The sequence below is a fragment of the Microtus pennsylvanicus genome, chromosome 13 (genome assembly GCF_037038515.1).
Source record: "Microtus pennsylvanicus isolate mMicPen1 chromosome 13, mMicPen1.hap1, whole genome shotgun sequence".
Classification (NCBI taxonomy): domain Eukaryota; kingdom Metazoa; phylum Chordata; class Mammalia; order Rodentia; family Cricetidae; genus Microtus; species Microtus pennsylvanicus.
Genome location: NC_134591.1, coordinates 41,279,219 through 41,296,388, shown reverse-complemented (window position 1 = coordinate 41,296,388; position 17,170 = coordinate 41,279,219). Strand labels below are relative to the sequence as shown.

General features: G+C 46.8%; 1 long non-coding RNA gene across 5 annotated transcripts in view; it reads right to left on the bottom strand.

Moving 5' to 3' along the window:
* LOC142834007 (uncharacterized) overlaps positions 1-16,595 on the bottom strand; it is a 79,756-nt gene extending 63,161 nt beyond the window's left edge. For all 5 annotated transcript variants that reach the window (XR_012907486.1, XR_012907485.1, XR_012907487.1 and 2 more), the window contains exon 1: positions 16,225-16,595. This is a non-coding gene — a long non-coding RNA (uncharacterized LOC142834007). The remainder of the gene's footprint in view (positions 1-16,224) is intronic.
* Positions 16,596-17,170: the final 575 nt, after the last annotated feature.

Genomic DNA, 17,170 nt, shown 5'->3' with positions numbered 1-17,170 from the left:
GACAAGCTTTACTTCGGCTGTTGTTCATAGTTTTGACTACTAGCTCACGCAGGCTTTCCTCTAGGGAGCATTTTCATCTGAGCTGTAAGTTGGTCATCCCCGTCTGCGCTATACAGAGAGGTCGACATCCTCTGGGCCCTGTGGTGTCCCTGGAAGAGCGGCAGTCACACAGCCGTGTGGCAGGATACCAGCAGGATGAGACTCACATCCTAAGACTCAGCTTCAGGAAAGTTCAGCCCAAAATAAATCTGAAGTCAAAGTAAATAAAGCATTAGGAATATTTTGGGAGAGCAATTCCACAAAGCCGCGGGGGGGTGGGGGGGGGGGGTGGCGGCGCCTGCAAATAGGATTGTCCACCGTCCTTGCTGTAGGTTCTGTCCTCTGATACATCTTGTTAAATGCTGGTTCCCTATCTGACATTTGTAAGGGCAGGAATGAGCCATGTTTAGGAAAATTACATTGTATCTTCGGAGGGAAGTGAGTCCCTTAAGCACTAGTTTGAGATAGTGCCGGGAGTTTGATGAGGTCTCAAGGCTATGATGATAAAAGCAGGCTAGAAGGAGCGTGTAATTTGTGCCAAGGGGCCTGGAGAGGAGCAAGCTACGCTACTGAGTCACACAGGGCATGCTGGGTAGCCTTGGCTCCACAGAGCTAGAGGGCAGATGCCTGGAATCTTTATGATTCCACAGGATGGCAGGAGAAAAACCCTCCTGCACATGCGGCACAGAGAAGGGCTGTAGAGGTGGCTGAGGGGCGGGGTATGTGCTCTGGTTTGCAGGACTCTGGGTTCAATTGCCAGAATAAACAAAAACAAAAACAAGGCTGGAATGAGATAACACTCGAACATTAAGTGTTATCTGCATGTGCACTTGTTAGCAAATCAAGCAGATCTATTGTTGTGACTAATCCTGCATCCTTCATTCATCCAACCAAAATTTAATTAATGTCTATTATCCCCCACAGCTAAGTACTGAGACAATTAGAATGATAAGAAACTGGCTTTTTCCTTAGGATGTTTTCAAGTTAGTGGGAGCCCTAAGGATAAAATAAAGCGATCAAACAGTCTGTTGGGGAAGGAGGTGCTGAGAAAGGCTTCCTTCTAACAGTGAAAATGACCTTAGCAGGGCCAGGGAGATGGTTCAGTGTGTAAAGGCGCTTGCGGCCTAGCTTAACTACCTAGCTTGATTTCTGGAATAGACATGATGGAAGAAGAGAACTGACTCCTGGAAATGCCCTCTCACCTCCACATGAGTGCCAAGCTCACTGCACATATGCCTCAACCCTAAACAAATAAATAAACACATGAGTTAAGATGCTAAAAGGAAAAAAGTAAATTGACCTTATTGAAATCCCAGAGAGAAAAGAGCTGGGATTTTGACAGGTGAAGGGAGATGTCGACTATAACCCCCAACAACTTATTTCAGTCTGCATTTATCGCTTCACTTAAATTCCTTAAAATTTCTGGACATGGTGGTGCATACCTTTACTGCCAGCACTTACAAGGCAGAGGTAGGTGGAGCTCTGTGAGTTCGATGCCAGGCTGGTCTACATAGTGAATGCTAGGCTACCCAGGGCTACAGAGTGAGACTGTGTCTCAAAACAAATCAAGACAAAAAATAAATAAACACCTCAGGGTAGATAGAACTCTAATGGTCTTTATTTAAAGGTGAGAGGCAACAGCTTGCTGGAGTTGACTGAGACAAGCAGTCTGAAGCAAAGGTGGAAATCCGGATGGCACAATGTTTAGGTTTGGAGATAGACCTGGGTTTGAATTCTGCTGTGGAGACTTGGACAAGTTCCTTAACATCTTAAGATGTCTGCATGAAAACTCAACCGTATGGCTACCCAAACAAATCCTGACTATTGATAATACCAGTTGACATGTCAGCTGTGGTGGGGGAAGCCTCACAAGGCCCCAACCCTAGACGAGGCACTACAGGCAATCAACGGCTGCTGAAGGAATTGGCCATCTCCAGGGACAAGTGCACTGACAGGTTATCTAGGCCCAAGTGGTCTGCCTATGCACATTTCCCTACCAGCCACACTAAATTGACTCAGTAGGTTACACATTGTATGCAGATGTATGTGTGTCTATGAAACAGTGACCAGAGAAGATATTAGGAGCTTGAGAGTGGGTTGGGGCAGAGGAGTTGGAAGGGAAGGAGGGAGGAGAGAAAATAATGTAAATATAGTACTCAAGTATAAAATTCTCAAAAAAATAAAACACACACACACACACAATCATACCTTGTGGATAGGAAGAGGTTATGAGAGAGAATGAAGCTATCAGAGCACCTGGCACAGAACATCTTCTTTCTCCGAGATCAAGTAGGGCATCTCTCACCCTTCAATTCCCCCAGTACTTCTCTGCACCCCTGAAGCCTTCATCCCAGCTGCTGCCACGTCTCACTGATGTTACGGGAGGACTCTGGATGTTTGCCCTGCTCCTCAACCAGCTCTGCTTGAGTCCAGTCCTTCCATAACAACCAAAACTGCTTTGCAACCCACGGGGACTCGTGTCTTTGTCCTCCTCCAGCCCCTTGCTTGGCTCCCTCATCTTCCCATGCATCTGAGTAGCTTCCAGATCTCTAGTATCCAGCCCTCAGATGCCTTTCAACGTATCCTGTTCCTGCTGTTCTCAGATTCCACGTTGACCTCTGGACTTGGAAGGTCCTTTTTCTACCTGAGGTACCACATCCCTGCTGACCCTAAGTTTCTCTTCAGGCTAATGCCCCTTCCTTGCGATGCCTTCCAGACATGTAGGACTTCTCAGCTTCTTCTAGCAAACAAGCCATGATTCCCTCCCTTCCTCGCCACAAGCAGAGCCAGATTCAGTGCCTCATCTCATGACCTTCTCCTTGCATTTCCTCCACTAGCACCCACTATTGACTTCTACCTCTATGTATCCATCACAAAACAGAGACCTTTAGAAGCCCATACTATAACTTTTATCCATTGTCTGCTCTATTTGAGTGAACGCACAGCTGGGCCCGGCGGTACTTGCTGTAACCTCAGCTGCAGGGTGAAGCTGAGGCCAGGATAGCTTAATGAAACCTTGTCTCAAAATAAAAAGTGAGAAGGGGGTAAGGGTGCTACTTAGTAACAGAGTGACTGCCTAACGTGGAAGGTCCATATTTAGGGAGAATGGGAAGGGGGGAAAGATGGACAGATGGATTAATGAATGACTTTCCCCCCAATTTTCCAAATGGTGAATGGAGAGATGAGATTCAAACTGAAGTCAAAGCAATGGTCAAACTCATCTACTCCCATCATCTTGGCTAAAACCTAATTAAAACCTGAAGTAGATCCCCCAGCCCCAGAACAACTTCTCCCTCCCAGTTCTTCCCACACACATCCTCTATGACATCTCTGCTTAACTATGGTCTCCCTTGGGATCAGGAAATTATATCTCTCTTGAGGACTGAAGGACTCCTTCTATTGTACAAAACCATTACTGTTTGGGCAAATATCGGCCCCTGTGACTCAATTGACATCATTTTGTCATGACGCTGTGATAAGCAGGGGGCTTTCCTGGGTCCAGAACTCTGGCAAGAGGGGTTGAGAGTGGGAAACACCTCAGTTCAACTCAAAGTTCCTGGAATTTGGAGCAAATGTGTGTGTTTTTCTTTCTTCTTAGTCATTCAGATTCATTGAGCTAACCTTCATTCTTTTGTCAATATTTGTGAACTGAAAATATGACAAACTGTCCCCTGTACGGTTCAAAGTCTAGACATTGACTGATGGGACCAGGAACAAAATTCCCTGGGAACAAAAACCACAGATTTCAAAATTGGCTATAGAGTAATGGGTTTCTGGCTTTGGAGAGCTCTGCCTATGACGGGAAGAGTACTCTGTCAGCTGAGGAGAGATCTGGCGCTTAGCGCCATGTGGTCCCAAGTGATGAAGGAGCTTGAACGCCACAATGAGCAGTAATAATGCCTTGTGTTGAGGGCACAGCTAACGGGTCCTCTCCAATCCAGAGGACTAAGAATTCTACAGCCAGTTAGCCGTGTTTTAAAACTATCAACAGAGAAGTTTGAAGAGCTGCCACTACTGACAAGGGGCCCAGCGTCAGAGATGTGTTCTCATCGAGGTCTCTTTGTTTTGTTGTCCGGAACCCTTAACCCCACCCCAGGGTCCAGCCACTACTGCCTTTCCCCGAGTAACGAAAAATCCCTTGTCCCCTACACCTCTGATCTTTTCTCTCGGGCAACTGTCTTGGAATAAGCAACTCCAGTCACACCCATTTTGTCCTTGCAGCTGGCATTATTCCTGCTTCCTCTCGCTGATATTCAGGTCTCTCTCAACCCTTGCTCTGGAGGTAAGCCAAGTTCGCCGAGTCCACTGATGTCCTTGGCTCTGCTACAGGGGTTGGAATTCAGCTTTTGTATGCTGTTGGTCACTGAGATGAGGTGGGTGTGAGGAGAGGCCATCAGATGAGCCCCAGCCTGACTCTTCAGGCTGCGTGTGGGCAGTGATGCCCTTGCTCTCATTCATCGAACCGTGTGAGAAACAGTGGCTTGCGTGCCTGCTGGCATCTGTGTCGTGACCTGGAGGGTCACTGGGGTGAGGAATGGAACATGTCTGCCTTTAGGAGGAGGACAGAGCAAGAGGATCCGAGACTCGTGGCAGGAGCCTCAAGGGCCCAACATCTGAAGCCCGCCCACCTTCCAAGCTCATGGCTATGGGGAGCCAATAAACTCTTTACTGCACAAGCCAGCGTGGGTTAGTTTGCTGTAACTCATCACAGAAGGCCTCCTGGGTGACTCAAATGCCTCCCGGAGCTCTGGGAATGGCATCCAGACGCCTACCTTGCTATTAAATGCCCACTAAACTCTAAGATCAGTGAGCGCTTCGGGGCCAGGGCTGGGTTTTCATTGGCCCTGGGAGTAGCTGGCCCCTGCTAGCCCTCACTCTAGCACACAGCAGGCACTCCGAATTTTTGTTTCGAACAAGTAATCCCGGTCTCCTTCTAGCACGTTTTCTGTCTCCCCAAGGCAGGGGAGTGGGGGGGGGGGGGGGGGGGGCTAAGGTCCCCTGCATCTTCTGCCAGAGCCGCTTCTGCGCATGAGCTGTATTTTGCTAAACACCAACCTTCTTGTACAAACAACTTCCCATCCTCACAGACGCCATCATCAGGGAAAGACCAGCAGGTCTAAAAATGAGGCTCTCTGTATCCAACAGAGTGCCTGACACTCAGGCTCCCAAGAAGGACAACGGCCAGAAAGGCCCAAGGTACAGAACATTGTGAGCCCTCACAGTAAAAAGCCTGGAGAAGAAGTTGGGATCATCCACGTATTCGGAGAGTGCTTCCAAGCCATTGTGATTGTACCATGAATAGGGAGGATGCCCATGTGGGTCTGCTTAGTCGGCCATATCCTCCTTGCTGCCTTCAGCTCCTCCCATAGCCCCTTCGGCTCCTCCCACAGCCCCTTCGGCTCCTCCCACAGCCCCTTCTACCTGATCCGCCCTCACTCTACACTCAACCAACTTTTTCTTACTCCTCTGCAAAAGTTGAAATTTCATTTATTTTTCTCTGCACCCCTCTCCAACATATGAGCTCTCTGTGAAAGCAGGGCTTTCATCTCATTTATCACCTTTTGTTTAGAATCACATGAGGCGGGAGAGATGGCTCTTTAGTTAAGAGCAGGTAGTGCCCTTGCAGAGGACCCGGATTTGGCAACTCCTACTCCAGGGGATCCAATATCCTCTTCCAACCTCAGTGAGCACTGCATTCATGCATGCACGTGTGCGCATGCACACACACACACACACACACACACACACAATCAAAAGACACATCCCATATTTTGGGTGCCTCAGTATCCTTAATGAAGGATAATTTAAATGCAACCCCAGCAGGCTTCCCCTCTCTTGCAGACCCGTTCCCCTCTCCCACAACCAGCTTTCTGCCATAGCATTCAGGTTATTTCCTCCATTGTCCCCATCAAAACAAAAGGCTCCAATGTGTTTGTTTGTGGTTACTTGTTGGTTGTTAGCAGAATATAAGTCTGCCCTTTCCCTGTTCAGTCTCCAGGGCGACCGACTGCTTCCAGGCTGCAAATGGGTGCTGGAATAAGGAAGTGGGATTGAAGCTCCCAGGCTCTGGAAACAGTAAATGCGAGGGAAATAAAAGGAGAGACGGAATCTTTGTGACACAGAGAAAGTCTGCCAGGTAAATGAGGTCACTTCAGCAGGGGGAAGCAGAGCTTACAGTGCTGGGAGCTCGTCAGAACTAGCTGCCTGACAGAGTCCATGTCTGCCTTGAGTCCCTGACTCCTTCTCCGGTTGCCATTTTTTCTGCCCTGCGCAGCTTCCCGATAAGGTCCCTGCTTATTTTTAACGCGCCAGCAGCATCCCTGTCCAAATCGACCGGGTATATGAGAAGCCCTCGCAGAACCTCCAGGTCTGTTTGCCTTCTCAATGCTTCAATTATGCCATTTAATGAGGGCCCAGCAGCCAAGCCCAGCCTGACATTTTAAAAGATTCCCAGTGCCTTTGTGTTGCAGCAGGCCTCTGGCTTCTTTCTCTCAATTATTACCTTAACCATGCCCCAGAGACCCAAGGAGACCGTTTATTTTGACTGGTAGATTGTTAAACTACAGGAGGCAAGCCAGATCCAGCGCCAGGCTGTGATTTCCATTGCTCCACAGGCCAAAGCCGTGGTGCTGAGAATAGCCAAGACCACTTCCTGCTGGAGAAGGAAATGGCAGTTTCCTCAGCTCCCGGAAATGTGGCTTCCTCTCTGGTGCCTAGCTCAGTGTTCATCCATCAGACAGTCTCTTCCCACCCCAAACCCCCAGGGACCCGGCTCCAGCCTGGAGAAGACATCCTGTTTCCCTGAGGAAGTGGCCCAGATTGGGGCGGCCACCAGGGCGTTGGAGTGGGCATGAGTGGGTAGCAGGGCAGGAAGGGGCTGACAAGGAGCGATGCTAATAATATTGTGTGTTAAGAAGGAGGCACACCCGCCCCTTTGTCCTGACCCCAGAGACCTCCGCAAACCTGCCAAAACTTCCCACGGCCTTTGAAGGATACAGTTTTTGCTTTCTTCATCTCTCTGTGCTAACTGTGCATCTTTGTGGAATATAGTGTGACTGCGCCTGTTTGGTACATGCATGCCTGGTGTAAAGGTTGAGTCCAGGCAATTACCACCTCCTCTTTAAACAGCTACCATTTCCTTGTGGTTGAAGCTTACAAAACCCTCTCTTCTGTACTTTTAAATCTAATCTACCAGTATAAAATGTTGTAAACTGAGTCACCCTGGTGCACTGTGAAACATTAGAATTTATTCTTTCTAACTAGACTTCCAGTACCCTGCCATCTCTTCTTTCAACAATATTTCTGACTCTCCTACCAGTCACCCAATCCAAAAATGTGATTCCAGGGCCTGGAAAGTTGGCTCCATGGTTGGTTCCCAGCACTCACATGGTGGCTCACAACCTGCTTTAGCTCCAATACCAGGGGATCTGATGCCCTCTTCCTGCCTCCATGGGTGTCAGGCACTCACATGGTGTACAGACATATATGCAGGCAAAGCACTCATACGTATTAAAATAACCAGTTATTTAGTTAAGAAAAATCAGTCTGTTTCTTATGCTCATTCTATGGGTTTCGGGAATTAAGAACATTGCCAGGCAGAAGGCTGATGCCACAGCCCAGTGGTAGGGCACGGATCTAGCGTGAACAAGCCCTGGGTTCAAACAGAAGGGAGGAGGGAAAAGAAGGATGGGAAGATGGGAGGATGGGGGGATAGAAGGATGGGTTGCTTGACACTGACACTGATTGTCACAGGACAGAGGCAAGCTCCTCTGGTTCAACTCTTTTCTTTAACATACACTCTTTCTCTCTCTACAGAGAGAGAGGGAGGCAGGGAGGGAGAGAGAGAGAGAGAGAGAGAGAGAGAGAGAGAGAGAGAGAGAGAGAGAGCAAAAAAAAATCACACTATACCCCACAAAAAGATACAATTAGTGACCTGGTAGTGGGTTGTTAACCTCTCTGAACCTCAGCTTTTCTGGGAAGAATGGTATGGCCGCCCCCTTAGGACCGCTAGGCGATTCCATGAGCCAGACCCCTCAGAGCAGACGGAGCACTGGCACATAGTCCATGATTGTTTCCTCTGCCCTTTCAGAAGGGGCGTGCCTTCCCCTGCTTCTTGAGGAATAATAGTCGCCCTTCTCTGAAGCCTTGGCACTGGCCAGCACCCGTGGCCTTGGAATTTCAGCCTCTGTGGAGATGGGCCTCAGGAGGGCACTTCTCTGAATGTTCTCCTTGTGGGAAATTTGCTTAAATAAAAGCTTAACCCAGCTATCGTTTTATTATAATTTTATATGAACTACTTGTCAAGCGATGCTTATGGCATCATCTCATTTTTTAATTATTTTTTACATTTTAAAATAGTTTTAGACTTACAGAAGAAAATTACAAGGGTAGTAAAAAATTCACAGATAGTTCAAAATCCACTTTTCCCAGACATTGACAATACACAGTAATGTGCCACGTGTCACAGTTAATGAACAAATGCTGGTCTGTTTTTATTAACTGGAGTCCACACTTTCTCCAGCCATTGTTAATTTTTAATCTAACTATCATTTTTTCTGTTCCAGGATACCATTATAATATCACCTTGCGTTCATTTGTTCTGTCCCTCGCCTCCAATTAACCTGACCATTACTCAAGTTATCCTTGCTTTTTTATAATTTTGTTTTTGTTTCGTTTGTTTTGTTTTTCCAGACAAGGTTTCTCTGTGTATCAGCCCTGTCTGTTCTGGAACTAGCTCTTGTACACCAGGCTGGCCTCGAACTCACAGACATCCACCTGTCTCTTCCTCCCGAGTGCTGGGATTAAAGATATGCACCCCCATCATCCAGCCCTTTTTATGAATTTTACAGAGTACTGGTCACATATGTTGCAGACTGTCACTTGATTAGACATAGTCTGATGTCTTCACATGATGAGACAGGCTGGGGTTTGGGGCTTGAAGAAGGGACATTTCCATAGACATGTCACTGGATCTCATCATATCAAGAGTGATGCTGTCACCCAGGCATGGTGGTACATACTTGAGATCCCACCACTTGAGAGTCTGAGGCAGGAGGATCACAGTGAGTTGGAGGCCAGCCTGTGCTATATACTGTGATCACAGTCAGAAAAGAGTATATACTATCACTAGGCATGGTGGCACGTGTCTGAAATACTCAGGACACAGAAGGCTCAGGTAGAAAGAGTAGAGGTTTGAGTCCACCTGGGCTGTACAAAGACCCTGCCTTTAAAAAGAAAAGACAAGCAAACCAAAGCCAAAAGGGAAAAGGCTGTCCAAATGTCTTGGCACTGTCTCTGACCTTGATCGCCTGGCTGAGGAAGTGTTTTTGAGGAATCCTGACTGAAATGTTATTCATTCTTTCTTCCTATGCTAAAGTCCCCGGGAGGAAGTCACTGTACACGGTCCACTTTACATTCTAGCACCTTGGGGGCAGAAAAGCTACAAATCACTTGGAATTTGATTGCAAGAAAATGTGTATATATATCCCCTTACTGGTTTATTCTTCCTGTTATTGAATTATATTAATATTTAAACAAAGGAGTAATTTTCATATTTTGTATTATAATTCAGTGCGACTCCATGTTGTTCTTCAAATTACTCCAGCTTTAGCCATTGATATCCCCTTCAGTATTGATTTGACATACTCCTTATAGTTTTTGTCATATATATGTGTGCTTATATACATATATATGTATATATATATATATGTATACACAAACACATATATACACATATCCTAGGGTCTCCAGTGCAACAAGGCTCCGCCCGTAAAGTTTATACATTCCCCACTCAGGAATACCCTGAAGAAAATCTGACCCTGCACATTGCCTGACTTTGATGGCTTTTCTCATGCCTCTTACATTCTACAGGCCGGCAACACCAGCATTCGGCAGACAGCATCAAGTTCCACTGTTAGCATGCAGTGTAGCCTGGCTCCTGTGGACCATGACTGCGATAGCCTTTGGGTATTTAGATGGCTGGAGATGGAAAAACATTTTCTAGGCAATCCCTTCCCAACAGGTCACCACTTCAGTTGGCATATTATACCCAAGAGCCTTTGGTGGGAGAAGGGTCTTTTTGTCTTCATACAAAGCACTGGGATTCTCTTTAAGGACACTACTCTCCTTAGCAACTACAGACATTTTATCTTCACTTGCATTGTCTAACTTCAGTCACTTTCAGGTTTCTTTCTTCACCAAACAGTATGATTTTCAATTTTCTCCACCCTGCTCTTTCCTCTCTCTTCTTCCTATAAAGCTGACTAAATGTAATGAGTAACAACCATGCCACAGACTACACCTTGTGCTATCTTGACTTTCTCCACATTTCTGTTCTTCAAACTCCCAACAGCAGGGCACACTCATTTCTGCTACTAATACCCCAGATCTTCCCTAGCCTGCATCTCCAAACTTCCTACAATCTACTTCCCATGCTTAAACACAGCAACAGAACACTTCTCTGTATCGGTCCCTTTGTCATTGCTCTGAGAAGATACCTGACAAGACCGACTGAATGTGTGAAGGATTTAACAAATACTTAAGGTATGAAGGATTGATTTTGGCTCAGTTTCAGAGCAATCCACCACAGTGAGGAAGGCATATCACAGAGAAGCAGTTCAATCTCTGCCTGTAGGAGATTGTGGGAGCTCTCATATGCTGTAGACCAGAATGCAGAAAAGAGGCCAAAATGAGGGGCAGATTATCCTCCAAAGACCTATTCCTAGTAACCTATTCTGCCAGCCAAAATATCAAAAGATTCAAAATATTATCACAAGCAGAAGGGCAGCCGTCCAAACATGAGCCTGTGCTGGACTTTCCAGAGTGAAGCCTGAACAAGGACTTGAACAGAACTCACTTTGCCTTCCATTCCATTCATTCATCAGCAAAATTACTTAAGTCATCAATGTATTCCTCTGGTCCTTTCACTGCGGTGTTTGCATACATTGAAATAATTCTATGTTTGTGGGGGTTGGAGAGATAACTCAGCGCTAAGAGCACTGGTTGCTCTTCTGGAGGAATCAGGGTGGGTTCCTAGCATACACAAGGCAGCTCACATCCATCCCTAACTCCAGTTCCAGGGACCTCTGCGGCTCCAGGCAAATACTTGACACATGCAGGCAAAACACTCATACACACAAGATAAATAAATTTTTTTTAAAAAAAAATCTTGAGTTATATTGTTTTTCCACATTGTATAATAAATCTTTGGTCTTCTGGATGACTTTTAAAGCATGATACTTTAGCCCTGCCCTACTTAGTTTAATAAGCAAACGCATGCCATCGTGTGCACCAACTTCCAGCTATACACAATCATTTCACCACTCTACAATACCTACGACCCAGTCTTCTGGACCCCTGGAAACCGCTGACCCTTTTACTCTCTCTGTGGTGTTTCTAGACTAGCACAGGGGTGGGATTGGTCTGTGCCCATTTCAGACGACAACCCTTTGCTTAGCAACACGTACCGTAATCTAACTTTGTCTTTTCATAGCTTGATAGTTCCCTAGTTTTTTTTTTTTTTTTGGTTTTGTTTTTTTTTTTTTTTTTTTTTTGGTTTTTCGAGACAGGGTTTTTCTGTGGCTTTGGTTCCTGTCCTGGAACTAGCTCTTGTAGACCAGGCTGGTCTCGAACTCACAGAGATCCGCCTGCCTCTGCCTCCCGAGTGCTGGGATTAAAGGCGTGTGCCACCACCGCCCAGCAGTTCCCTAGTTTTAAAAACCATAAAATAATATCTCATTGTACACACGTCACAATTTGTCTAGTTGTTTGCTTCTTGCAAGACGTTTTGTGGACGTTTTCCCATGTAAAGTATAAAAGCAAAATGCTGCGGACACTAGTATGTAGTTCAGGCAGGTTTTAAACCAGCTAAGACACATCTGTAAGTACAATTGCTGCCCCCACAGTGAGAGTATATTTAAAGTAAGTAGTAAGAAACAGCCATGCTTTTCTTCGTAGCTTATCAGGGGCCAGCCTTGACAAAAATACCCTCTTCCAGAGTGGAGGCATGGAAATTTAGAAATATAGTAAAGAATGAAGACACGAATGAAAATAATAAACCACAGAAATATACAGGCTAGTATCGGAAGGGAACTTCAGTGAGGACTAAAAATCTGCCTGTGTTTAATTTCCAACAGCTTATTATACCCCGGATTTCAAAAGTAGGAGTGGAACAAAAGAACTGCATTAACACACAAATTGAAAGTCGTGGGGTACATTCATTGCTCACGCCCTAGACCGAACACTCTGTGGGCAATTCACTCCCTGGGTGGAATCCCAAGTTATTTCCATAAAGGGAATTGAAACTTAGTTGAATCCTTAGACTTTTGCTTTAAGTAGGAACCAACTACTTCCCTATTTCAGGAGCACAGGTCTGACAACTAGGCACACCTGCTGACAATAGCCTCGAGAGAGCAGAACTCTGATTCACAACTAGGTGGGACCTTTGCTTGAGTTAGAAGCTCAAAAACCTTGAATGAACTAAAAACCAGTTCCAAACTCTCTGACCTCTGGCTTCTTTGGGCTCCACGGTAGCTAAATGTTAGGAGCACAAATTTCATTCATAAAGGAAGTCTGAAAACTCTTGCTCCACATTGGCCTGGGCTCCGCACAGCTACAAGGCACTGCACAGTTGTGATAACTTTACTCCCTGGTGACAAATCGTGTTGTTCCTCTACCCACAAAAGTATTTGCCTGGCTTATATCTTGCTGATAAGGGGTCTATTTAGATTAAATTGTTTTCTTATCATTGAGTTCGCAAGTTCTTTGTCTACTTTGGATATAACTTCTTTATCAGCATATGTTTTGTAAATATTTTCCCTTGCCCTGTGCTTAGTCTTCTGGCCATCTTAATAGCAACTTTCAGAGAGCAGGTTTAGTGGTAGCGAGCAATGTCTTCTTCCCCGGGTGATGCCTCTGATGAACCTAATAGCTCATCACTAGACCTTGAGTGGCTCGAAATACAGTCATCTGTGATCACTGTAGCAGTCCTCTTGGGGACAGGATGCTATTCCCATTTTACAGGAGAAAGTTGTCTACCATATTTCTTTTTTCTTTCGAGTATACATGAAAGGCACCAAAAGAAAATAGCCAGTCAACAGTAGCCCAAGACAGAGCCTGAATATCCAAGAGCATCTGACTGTCTCTCTTCCTCCATAGCTGCATTGGCTGTGATATGAATATCATGCCATCATTTCTGTGTACACATTCAGTCCTCCCAGCAGCCAAATACTGTCATTGTGCCTCCATCACCAGTATTGTTACCACTACCATCACGCCATCACCATTTCCCCCAGCCACCTCCTCTGTCACCACCAGAACGCACGTGTGCACACACACCTCAATGTCACTACTGCTCTGGCAGAGCAAGTGCTTCACTAGCGAATGTCATGGTTTTTGATTGGTTGATGTCACTTCACCTAGCACAGTACCATGCTTCACCCAGAACCTTTCCACCTCAGTTTGGGAAGCAAACTGGACTGACCGCTAGGAAGGTCAAACTTCAGTGCCTGACCAATGTCACACAGCTAGCAAGTGCCAGGATTAGTCTGGAATGAGAGACTCTGAAGCCAGTGATCCAGAGAGATCCGAGGGCTCAGTGTATGTGCCAGGGCCCTTGGCAAGGGCAGCCCCATGCTCAGGAGGCTGATGTCATTCCCTTTTAAAGAGACACCCTTCTCCTACTTCCCCGGCAACTTAACCTTCCCCCAACCTCACAGACTCAGCACCCTACAATATAATTTAGAACCTGGAGGTGTCCCATCGCTAAAGCCTATGAGCATTAGAAGGAACCCACTCTATGGAGCATAAAATCCTGGGGGAAATAATCACCATTCCTTTAAATGACAGAACACTGTCTATATCCAAACTATTTTACTAAAATAACGATGCACTCCATGACAGGTACTGGGGGGATTTATAATCATTCCAAACGGAGCCACACAGAAGTGGCTCCCTGACTGTGAAGCCACTGATTTCCTGGTGCAGTCTGTTCCATGGCGAGGGCCAGGGAGGCCACAGCTCTGCAAGCCCAGCTTCCTGGAAGAAAGAGGTCTTTCTGTGAGGGATGGCCTCTGCCCTCCAATTCCAGCAACGGACTGGCTCCTGGGGAAGGAATGAGAGCTGCAGGCATCTCAGGGAGCTGCTTTCACATCCCTGGGTGGGAAAAAAAGCCCCCTGTTCCCTGCACACAAGCAATAAACTTCGCCAAACGTCAAACTTGCACCTACCCCCATCAACTCCAGCTTCCTCTTAGGGATTCAGTGGCTTTAGAAGTATTCCATCCCCCTGCCACTTCCCTGGAGTCCAAGACCTAAATTTAAGTTCTATTGAACTACTGACTAACTCTGTGACCTTGCTTGACCCCTGAGCAACTTCTTTCTGTGTGTAAACCAGAAGTAATAGGATTGTGGGGGGGGTGGGCAGGATGCCCCCCACCCACCCTCAGTGTCATTGAAAGAGATTGGTATTTCAACAAGAGAAATGGCAGAGAGGTGACCGATCCGTAGCATCATGGCATCGTAGCTAATATATTGCAAGGCCTTTGGATCCTTAGGGTAATGTTTCCTCTCAGGTGCTTGTAAAGCCCTCAACACAGGCACACCTGCAATGGCCATGCCCTTTCCTTCCCTTTTCTTGCAAGGGCTTCAAACTCCCCACCTACTTTTGCACGCCTCAGTGCCTGAGGCCAGGAGCTTTGACCCACTTCCTATCTGAGCCCAGAACATCAATGCATCTGCAGAGAAAGCTTCAAGCTTTGGGGTGACTGCTGCCATTTACATTTCAGAGACCCCTAAGCAGGGCTCAGAGGCCCACTCTTATCAGGGAAAGTTCGGAGGATTAATCCGTTCTCCTACAGAGAGGCCAGGCAACCTGTGTAACTAAATCTCCCTGTTGGATTATTCCAGAGCCCAGAGATCACCCACAAGGCTGAACAGACACAGCAGGATGTGGCACTTTCCAGGCCTTGGTCCAACAAAGGAAGTGAGGGTAGACTTGCCCAGGTCCATGGAATCCGTCCTTCCCTCCTGCTCTGCGCTATTGGCAGAAGCACTGAGCTCTCTTGGGAAGAACTTGGGCCTTAAAAGTTGGGTTGTTCCCAAATTGTGTTGAAATGACCTTGGGCAAGTCATTTCACTTCTCTGGGCCTCAGTTTCTTCAAAAGAGAAATAGGGTTCCTTGTATGGATCACACACAGTTATGAAGTATATATATGTATCCGTAGTACACATATATACCTATATATTTTTTAAAGAGGTATTTCCTCAAAGATCCTGTACATGACACACTATTGTGACCATACTGACTGGGATGAAGGGCAGACTCAAATGTCAGGTGAAGTCTGTGGTGTTTTCTCCCTCCTCGGTGTTCCACAGCGCCTTGCTTGCTTCGTGTTAGCATCACCTCACAACTTCCTCTCAATAACTCAACTTCTCAGAAACAGGGCTGCTAATCTCCATGTTTGTGCTTCCGCACTTGGCCACCTCTGTGTTCCTAGAGATGGGTATCAGCCCTAGACCACTCTGCGGCTGGGGTGCCCTCTGTGATGATTAACTAGGAAGTCCGCCAGTGTGTCTCACCACCTCCCGTCCACCTTAGACATTTGCTAGGCAGAGAGCAGTTCCGCTGCTGCGTGCATCTCCCAGGGTCCCAGGCTCCCATGGTGGGTGTTCCATGAGCACACACAGAAAGTGAGAACACGGGTTGGAAAGGGGAAGAGTGAAACAGAACTGCCCCAACAGCAGGCTGTTCTACTCAATCACCCACTGGGCAGCAAGATCTCCCGCAACCGCCCAACCCTGCCTTGTGTTTCAGCCTGCTTTCTGTTGCCTCAGCAGAGTGGCACAGGCGGTTTAGTGTATAAATAAGAGATACTGATATGGTCATGGTTCTGGGAGGTAGATCATGAGATGCCATGGTTTCCAGCTAAGCTGTCCCCACAGCCTCGTATTTTGGGAGCTTGATCCTCAGCTTGCAATGCTATTTTGAAGACCACGGACGCTAGAGGGGGTGGCGCCTGAATGGCAGAGCAGGTCACTAGGGGTGGGCTTGCGAGGTCATACCTGCTTCTTGTTCCAGCCTGGGCACTCCACATGCTCGTCTGTGCCAGGTGAGGAGCCTCCCACACATGCCTTCCCTACTATGATGAATTAAAATCCCTCTGAAGCCATGAGCCGAAATGAAACTCACCTCCTTGGGCTGTTTCTTTGCGGTACTTTGTCCTGGCCACAAGATTAACTGTGAAAGGAGACGAAGACACTGTGACTTCTTCATTAAGACCGATGAGAAGGATCCATGTCCCCTTACTTGTTCTTAGACACAGTCTGCTGTCTTGAGCTTCTGTCTTTGCCCTAGCTCTTCTCTCTCTTACCTGGAGTGATTCCCAGCCTCAGAATCACACCCTCAGTGATTCCAACCACACTGTGCTTGCTGTGACCAGCCAACCAAGTTGCCTAATTTTTCAAAATGCAGCTAAAGTGTCACCTCACTAACAAAAGAGTTTCCAGCATGAATGTGTACAGAGCAGATTCAAGAACCCGAGCCCTAGCGGCAAGCCTAGATTCCAGCATCAACGACCTTCTGACCTCAGGAAAGTCCCCTTTCATCTCTCAGCCTGTTTGCTCAGCTGTAAAATGGAAATGACTACACCTTCTTGGGGTGGGAAGGGTGAGAAGTGTGTTGGTTAACGAATACAAATACCACGGCAGAGCACTGGACACACAAAACCAGTGGCACAGCTGCATTGGGTAGGGAGTATTAGAGAGGGGTCCCCTCCCCTCAAGGCACTCGATGCTCACTTGTATAGCTGCCATTTTACCTCAGTGTCTTCACATCTGTGTATTACCTGTGGCCCCACTAAGAATGGGGGCAGCTTGCAGGCAGGAACTCTCTGTATTGATTCCATTGGTCAGTTTGGTGTGTGAGCGAATGAATCGGCGAGTGTATGGAACACAGAGAGCGAGTCCGTAGCCTGGGATCAAGCCACGGGGTTGAACCTCACAGGCCTGCCTCCATTTATCCCAATACCATGGAGTCTCACTTTATTCTCCAGATGAACCCATGCATTATAGAAGGAAAAAAATATGTGTTTTCATTATGAGAGAAGATTGGGAGTCTACAGGGCTACAGTTATGCC